The sequence below is a fragment of the Epinephelus lanceolatus genome, chromosome 21, assembly GCF_041903045.1.
Source record: "Epinephelus lanceolatus isolate andai-2023 chromosome 21, ASM4190304v1, whole genome shotgun sequence".
NCBI lineage: Eukaryota > Metazoa > Chordata > Actinopteri > Perciformes > Serranidae > Epinephelus > Epinephelus lanceolatus.
In genome coordinates this window covers 28,460,972-28,469,962 of record NC_135754.1, presented here as the reverse complement: position 1 = coordinate 28,469,962, position 8,991 = coordinate 28,460,972, and positions in this window count along the sequence as shown.

The window sequence follows — 8,991 nt, the reverse complement described above, 5'->3', positions numbered from 1 at the left end:
AGAGCCAATCAGAGAGCTGTATAGACACTGAGCCCCCCAAGTACTGCTGGTTTATAGGGCTCAGCTTCAGAGAAGTCACATGACTTCCCAGAGTGAGCGAGAGAGAGAGACAGAGAGAGGGGGGAGTGGGCAATGTGGGAAAGGAGGATGAAGAGGAGCAGGAGGAGGAGGAGGAGGAGTGAAAAGAGGGTCAGGAGGGTGACAGGAACGCTGCGAGGGGTGAAGGGAAGGTCTGGTAAATGAATGGAGGAGAGGAGATGCGACTGTTCCTGGAAGTGAAACTGTACAGGCTGGTGATGGTCTATAATTACAGCTGAATGAACAAAATAAGAAATGACTGACTGAGAGAGGAGAAGTCAGTGAGTGGATGAATGAAGGACGAGATGAATGAGTGCACACAGGCGATAGTGGTTGCAGCTGATTACAACAGCGGGTAATCTTGATGGTCTGGTTAGCCCTGCCTCATACTGTCATACAATAACTATCTTTACCACAAGGCTTAAAGGGACAGTTCACCCAAATTACGCAAAAAGAAAGTTTTCATTTACCACAAGTGGTAGATAATCAATGTGCTGAGGTTCTGAATGACGGGGGTGAATTAAATTTAGTTTGAGCACTCAAAGTATTTTAGAGTCCTTTGTGTCTTTCTAGAGGCAATTTTCTGATTACTATAATCCATCCATTTTCACTGGGACTATTTATTTGGTGGGAAGTGGTTCCAATGAAAACTGTTCGCAGCAAGTTCAGAGGAAAGGCAAGGGAATTTTTCAAATGTCATTTTGCAAGACTCGGAGGACCGCTAATGCAATTTCACTCGCTTCGGTGAAACTGGGGTGGAGAAAAGAATATCACAAAACTGTAAATACAACCAAAACTAAACAATGTGGCCAAAAGTATGTGGACGCCCCTTTTTTACATGCTTTTCTAAAGGGAAATCTAAAGCCCTGTTTCCACCAAACACTTTCAGTATGGTACCTTTGGAACCAACAGTAACCCTTCAGACATGGTATCTAGACCCTAGTGTTTCCACTGCAAACAGTACTCTTAAATGTGGGCGTGGTTGTTGTCACTCACTGCTCCGTCCAGCACTCACTGTATTTCAGTCTGCACTTCGTTTATCGTCCACAGAACGAGGCTGCATGCCGACATTTTCAGAACAAAATAAAACAGGCTGCAGCCAGAGTCTCTCTCCATGGGATATTTAAAAATAGTGGGTTTGTGCATTTAGTCCTTCTCAGGCAAGCTCAGAGGTTTGGTGTTGCTGGAGCCCACAGGAACGGATATGTGGATAGGTGACGAGGTCGGAGTGAGAATGTGTTGGTTCAGGTCTTCACCGTGCTCCTGTGAGGTTTTTTTTTAAGTTTCTATCGTAAAGGGGCAACCCCTAGCTCACCTGGTAGACTGTGTACTCCATACAGATTGAGCTCTTTGCAGCAGCCTGTGTTCAATTCCACCCGGTGGCCCCGGTGGTGCTGTGTGTCATTCCATCTTCAGTTGTACTGTCATTAAGGTCAAAAACTGACCAATAAATAATCTAAAAAATCTGGGATCACACAGACACAGTGACAGGGCTAACTGTTATCATCACACAGCTAATGTTACCCAACTGTGTGAGATGAATGACTCAGTGTCGGATGTTAGCCGCTGCTGCGGGCTTCAGCCCTCATCACTTTTCATCACGAAAGTGATGAGATCATGTTGTGCTGCATTAGCTTGTGCTAATTGGGCAGATGGAGCAGGAAGATGGTCCTTAAGGGCTACGGTTTTTCAACTGCTGAAAAAAAACCCCAACAACTTATGAATGTGTTAAATAGTTATTGATAGTTAGGCCCATTAAAATGCTACTTGAATTGTGTAGGCCAGAAATAACATTAAACCACATCATGATACAGAGACGTGTATAAGTACAGGCCTTTCAGGCAGCAACAATCACACAAAACAGCCTGTGAAACCCTGGAGAGACTGTCCAAACTTTAAAGGTTTTCTTATACCCCTTAAAATTAAAAAGGCCTCCCAACCCCCCTGCCATGAAGCTCAGTCACCTCCCTATTGGGGGTTGGTATCCCGGGGTTTGGAACTAGTGCTTTTGAGTGTGCTTCCATCTTTGTTGCAACAGTTGCGGGAAGGCACTTTCCTGTTTCAACACAACAATGACCTCATTGTACAAGTGAGGTCAATAAAGAAATGGTTCTCCGCGGCTGGTGAGGGAGAACTTGACTGGTCTGCACAGCGCTCAAATCGCATCAAACACTTTTTGTATGAACTGGAGCTTTGTCTGCAACTCAGGCCTTATCGCCCAACATCAGTGCCCCAACTCAGTAATGCCCTTGAGGCTGAATGAGAATATTTACAATCTATCATTGTGATTGTTCATACTGTAATTTTACTATGTTTGTCTGTTCGGTACAAATGACATCCATTGCACATCTGTCTGTCTGGGTTTGGGATCCCTCCTCTGTCTTGAGGTTTCCTCTATTTTTTCCCATTAAAGGGTTGGGAGGAGCTTTTCCTTATCCCAAGCAAGGGTGTGAGGACAGGGGGTGTCATGTGCTGTTCAGACTGTAAAGCCCCTTGAGGCGAATTTGTGATTTATTAAAACTGGGATATAACAAACCATCGATGTTTGGTCATGAACTTTCCACGTCCTCATACGATGTCCAAGTTACCCTGGGTGTGTTGGTTGTTAACGTTCTGGGACACTGTGTCAAGTTCTGCCTGTTACATGCATTGTCTTCTTTCAAGATACACTTCTGTTTTCACAGGAAATTTAACGTTTACATACAGTCTCTTTCAAAATAAAAGCACTACGTCGATACAACAACGCAAATTGAAGATTTTTTTCCTTCAACAAAAACACATGGTTGGGTTCAGGAAAAAAGAACAGGGTCTGGCTTTAGATTCTTACAGGATGCGAACACCGCTCTCTCGGGTGAAAGTTGGTGTTCGTTGGACCCCTCCACCACCACTACCACCTGCCCCACTCGGACATTTGCCACCTTAACTTTCGTTATTGTCCCGCCGCATTTCCCCCAATGCTGCCAGGCACTGTTAAACTACAACAGCAATAGGCCGCGTATCACGCCAACATGAAAGGACGCCTTTTTCGTTGGTTTCTGAAGCCACAAGTCACTGCCCAAGTGCCGGATTTCGGCGACTCGATTTCGGGGGTAGTGTGAAATGTGAAACAGATGTTACTCTTGTTTCGCAGGCACTGATGTCGACACCTTTACACTGCAGAGGGAAGTGTGTGCGTGTGCGTGTGCGCGCGCGCGCGTGTGTATGAGAAACCTCATTTGAGGGAAGGTTTCCCATAAACACCTGTTTTGTTCCGGTTAATATCTCTCGTCATGGTGAAGAAATGATGGCCTCAGTGAAAGAGGAGAGAGAGAGAAGGAGAAGGAGGGGGGGGTCACCTCCATTCCCCTCCTTCTGTGAAAGAGAAGAGCTCATGTGGGATGAACACATTCGTTTATTCATTCGGCCCGTCTATTTTCAGCCCAGTGGGTTTATGGTTATTGGAAAGGCGTTGCCGTCTCGCTCCTTCCCAGAAGGAGTCAATATTTCTCCCTCTCCTTCATTTCTCCCTCTCTGCCTCTTTTTCTCTAATTCAATATTTTCTCCAAAACACCACTCTCCCTTCTCCACGCACAGGCAAGGAATGCTGGAAGGCATTTGAGAGAAACAACACACACACACACACACACACACACACACACACACACAGACAAAAGTGTGAGGTTACAGAAGCCAACAGTGATCCCGGAAAAACTCCAGCTCAGGACGTCTCCCACGTTCTCCGTCTTATCACAGATCCCCATCGCTGCTCGGAGTTTCGAACAGATGCATCTTCATCTCTCTCCGTTCACGGCTCTTGTGGGGCTCTCGAGACCAACTGTGGCCTTTTTACGACGCTGATGTTTGCTAATGACTTTTAATGACGACTTGTTATGGCTCATAAAACCTGGCTCTGTTACTGGCAATATCAACTTTAACTACAGTGTGGTGCGGTCCTGATAACACACACTGGGACTTTTATCGAGTGATTAACATCAGACAAGACAGCATGAGTGTGTGTGTGTGTGTGTGTGTGGGGAGGGAGATGGTGTGATGTGAATGGAGTTGTAGCATTTGTGGGTCAGAGAGAAGTGAGTGACAGAGGGAGGAGGGAGTTGTTCTGTAATGAGTGCGTCTCCCTTGTAGCCTAATCTCAGTCCACTGTAGATAAATCCCCACAAGCCTTCATCTCCAAACACTGACTTAGTCCCCAAGACACCAGGGTATGGAAGCCCATGTCTGACATTAAAAGAAAAAAATAGGCGAAAACTAAGCCTTGTGATTAGAAAAAAAAAAAAAGATCTTGTGAGTCATTCTAATGGGAAACTTTCTCAAGCATTTGGCAAAAATAATGACTTAGTAACTGAAAATATTCACTTGATATCTCATAATAATAACTTTGTATATCAAGTAATGATGTAGTACCTCAAAATAATGACTTAGTATCTCATAATAATGACTTAGTATCGCATAACTATCTCATAATAATGACTTAGTATCTCAAAACAATGACTTTGCTTCTCATAATAATGACTTAGTATCTCAAAATAATGACTTAGTATCTCAAAATAATGACTAAGTAACTCAAAATATTAACTTGATATCTCATAATAATAACTTTGTATATCAAGTAATGATGTAGTATCTCAAAATAATGACTTAGTATCTCATAATGACGACTTAGTATCTCAAAATAATGACTTTGTATCTCAAATATAATGACTTAATATTGCAAAATAATAAAGTATCTTAAGAAATCATTTAGTACCTTAAAATAATGACTTAGTATCTCATATATTAATGGCTTTCTTATTTTGAAAACAATGACTTATCTCAAAATAAGAAACTGTCAAAATGATGACATAATAGCTCAAAATAATTACTAGATATTTCAAAATGATAAATGAGTATCGCAAAATGTTGACTTAGTATCTCAAAAATAATGACTAAGAATTGCAAAATTATCATTTAGTATGTCAAAATAATGATTTAATATCTCAAAATCATGACGTATCAAAAAATAATGAGCAACATTCTTAAAATAATTACTTACTCATCTCGATATAATGACTTTGTATCTTAGAATGAGCAACTCTGTCAAAATGATGACATAGTATCTGGTACATGGTATCATACTTCACCTTTGTCACTTATGTAACTGCAAAGGGGCTCACCCCCCTGTTATTCAAATAACAAAAAAAAAAATCATTGTTTTTAAATACTAAGCCATTGTTTTAGTTGTCAAAGTTTGACATTAATTTGAGAAAGTCATTATTTTGATATACTACTTTGTTTGAAATACTAAACCATAATTTTAAGATACTATGTCATTATTCTGAGATACTTAGTCATTATTTTTGAGATACTAAATCATTATTTTGAGATACTATGTCATTATTTTTTAGATGCTACGTCATTATTTTGAGATACTAAGTCATTCATTTGAGATAATAAGTCATTATTTTGAGATACTAAGTCAAGATTTTGAGATACTTAGTCATTATTTTTGAGATACTAAATCATTATTTTGCGATACTAAGTCATTATTTTGAGATACTTAGTCATTATTTTGAGATGCTAAATCATTATTTTGAAATACTTAGTCTAGTATCATTGACTTACAGGATGTTTATTTTTCATCACATTGGCAGAAATAGGCTTCCGTACAAAAGAGCTGGGACCTGATTGCTGATAAAAATAGTGGATATGGCTGGATATAACCAGTTTAGTTTGGGCCTGAGCCTGTCATCATGTTGTATTTGTGTATGTGTGCGTAGGGAGGTGAGGATTTGCAGGACATGCCTTCACCTCCTTTCACCTCCTTTTTCACTCTGTGCAATAAGATAAATGGATGGTGGTTGTCAGCAAGGTGGAATTAGCTTTACAGCTCAGTGCAGGGATAAAGGTCGAGCCAAAAGCAGGCTGGTGACCCCTGAAGAATCTGAGGGTGTCACAGTTATTCGGAGCTTTCGTAAACACATCATACACACTGGCACAGGGACAGACTGATGCACACAGATGCACAGAGACACTCACGCACATGCACGCCTCACTCACTGGCGTGGATTATGCAGGACACGTGAGACTTGAGTTTAAAACTTACACTACATAAAACATGACATGTTCTGACTGAGGATGATTGTGGAAAAGTAAAGGAATGTCTGAGAATACTTGGAGAGAAAAGCAGAAGATTCAGAGGGTCATGATAATAGTGCAAAATGATTTGTGTCAGTATGTATGTTACCAACACTGTTAGACAAAAACACTTAAGAAGATTCTTATAATTATTTCCATGAAAGCTGTTTCCTGTGAAAGTACACCAGTGCTGCAAATACATAGAAACAATGAAGTGCCAAGTAATTTGATCAACAGTTAATCGTTTTTAGTTTGTCTTAGATTGTTATTGTTAAGAGCCCCCGAAATATCTCAGTTTTTCTCCATTTTACATCATAGTACACTTAATATCTTTGGGTTTTTGACTGTTGGTTATTTAAAGACGTCACATTGTCTTGTAAATTTAACAATAAATAATGTACAGACTCATCTGTAATTAAAACAATCATAAGGTTGCAGCCCTTGTTGACAGTAAAATTATAACACATACAGTATAATATGATCCAGTGCAATAATAATATTCGTGAAGTCTGTTATGTTCAGTTGTCCACCTGAAGTTGATTTAATTCTGGTACCAACTCCTCTTATGAACACGTCAAATTCATTTCTATTAACGCTGAAAGTCTATGTTAGTGGATGGCATAACACTGTGGTCACCCTGATATTTTGTTTGCAATGTATAAGTGAAAGAAATCAGGATATGCAAAGGAGCAGACTATATTACCAAGCAGGTTACAGGTTTCAACTGACAAAATTTACAGTTTAAATGGAGTTTCTAGTAAGAGAAGTAGAGTTTTACATCAGAACGGACCATTGAGATCTTTGTCAGTGTCCATGTGCAGTATGATTACCTTTGTTGAGATAATGGCGCCACCTTGAGGTCCACTATGCTCTGTGCATGCTGATGGGCTGATTGGTCATCCATTACATTTCCATTGACTGCAAACAGTGCCATGCGGTCACATGGTTCATGTACTTCTCTGCAGTTCCAAACAAAGGAAAGAACAAAACATCTTGAATGGTTTCCAGCAGGACAGACAGAAGCAACTACATTTGCTGTGTTTATACATACACACTCACATATACAATGCCTATAAAAGTATTCACCTCCCTTGGATGTTTCACCCTTTTGTTGCTTTTATACATTAAATCCTGGTCAATATAATTTGGCTTTTTTGACAAGAATTTGCAAAAAAAACCCTCTAATATCAAAGTGACAACAGATTTTTACAAAATAATGTCAAATAATAAAAAATATATGAGGTAAGGTATATGATTGCATAGATATTCACCCCCTTCAGGTCAGTATTTCGTAGATGCATCTCTGGTTGCGATCACAGCACTGAGTCTGTGTGGATATGTCTCATTCAGGCTGGCACATCTGGACACTGCAATTTTTCTCCATTCTTCCTTGCTCGGGGATCGGGCGCAACAGCTCTCTTCAAGTCCAGCCACAAATTCTTGATTGGATTGAGACCTGGGCTTTGACTTGGACACTCCAGAACATGCACCTTGTTGTCTTTGAACCATTTCTGTGTAGCTTTTGCTGTACGCTTGGGGTCGTTGTCTTGCTGGGAAATAAATCTTTTCCGAAGTCGTACTTCTCTTGCAGACTGAGTCAGATTATCCTCCAGGATTTGGTGATATTTTTCTGCATTCATGTTCTCCTCTAACTTTACAAGCCTTCCAGGGCCTGCGCCCTGCTGAGAAGCATCCCCAGAGCATGATGCTGCCACCACCATGCTTCACGGTGGAGATGGTGTGTTTGTGGTGATGTGCAGTGTTTGGTGTTTGCCAAACATAGCATCTAGAATGATGGCCAAAAAGCTCAGTTTTCGTCTAATCAGACCAAAAAACCTTCTTCCAATTGACCTTGGACTCTCCCACGTGGCTTTGGGCAAATTCCAGGTGATCTTTTTGTAGCCATCTCCTGACTTATACTTTCAATGATCTTTTCTCTGAGTTGCTTGGAATACTGTTGAGCCAGTGACTGGACCTCCCAGACACAGGTGGTTTTATACTACAATCACTTGACACACATCAACTGCACTCAGGCGGCCTCCATTTCACTAATTGGGACACTGCTGGCATCAACTAGCTGGACCTCTGTTGGATTAGGTCAGTCACTTTAAAGGGGCTGAATATTTTCGCAAACACTTATCTATCTATCTTATACTATTTATTTTAATTAGGGGGGTGAATACTTTTTATAGGCATTGCATATATATCTGATGCAGGCAGGAAGAGCACACATGGAATGCCATAACTAAGTGGCTGGCATAGTGTACAGGAACATCTATACTGAGTATTGACTAGAAGTCCCAAGGTCAGAATGGAAGACACCTCCTACGATGGTTGAGAATGCCAAGCCAAGATCCTGTGGGACTTCAGATCCAGACTGACAAACTGGCGATGGCTAACCAACCGGACATCGTGTTGATCGACAAACAACAGAAGAAGACAGTGGTGATAGATGTAGCAATCCAGAGCGACAGCAACATCAGGAAGGAGGAACACAAGAAGCTGGAAAAATACCAAGATGTGGGGAGTAAAGGCAACAGTGGTGCCAGTGGTAATCGGAGCACTGGGGGCTGTGACCCCCAAACTGGGAGAGTGGGTCCAGCAGATTGATGTTGAATGTTTGACTCTCTCTGTCTTCAAGTGTCCTCATAAATGTTCAGTGGGGCTGAGGTCAGGTGACTGTGGAGGACAGTCCATGGCAGTCAGGACTCCCTCTTCTTCTTTGGTTTTCATGGTAAATGAAAGAAACCTGCATTTGTTTAGTTTCCTCTCTTGTCCTCAAACGACTCCATGTACTTTAAC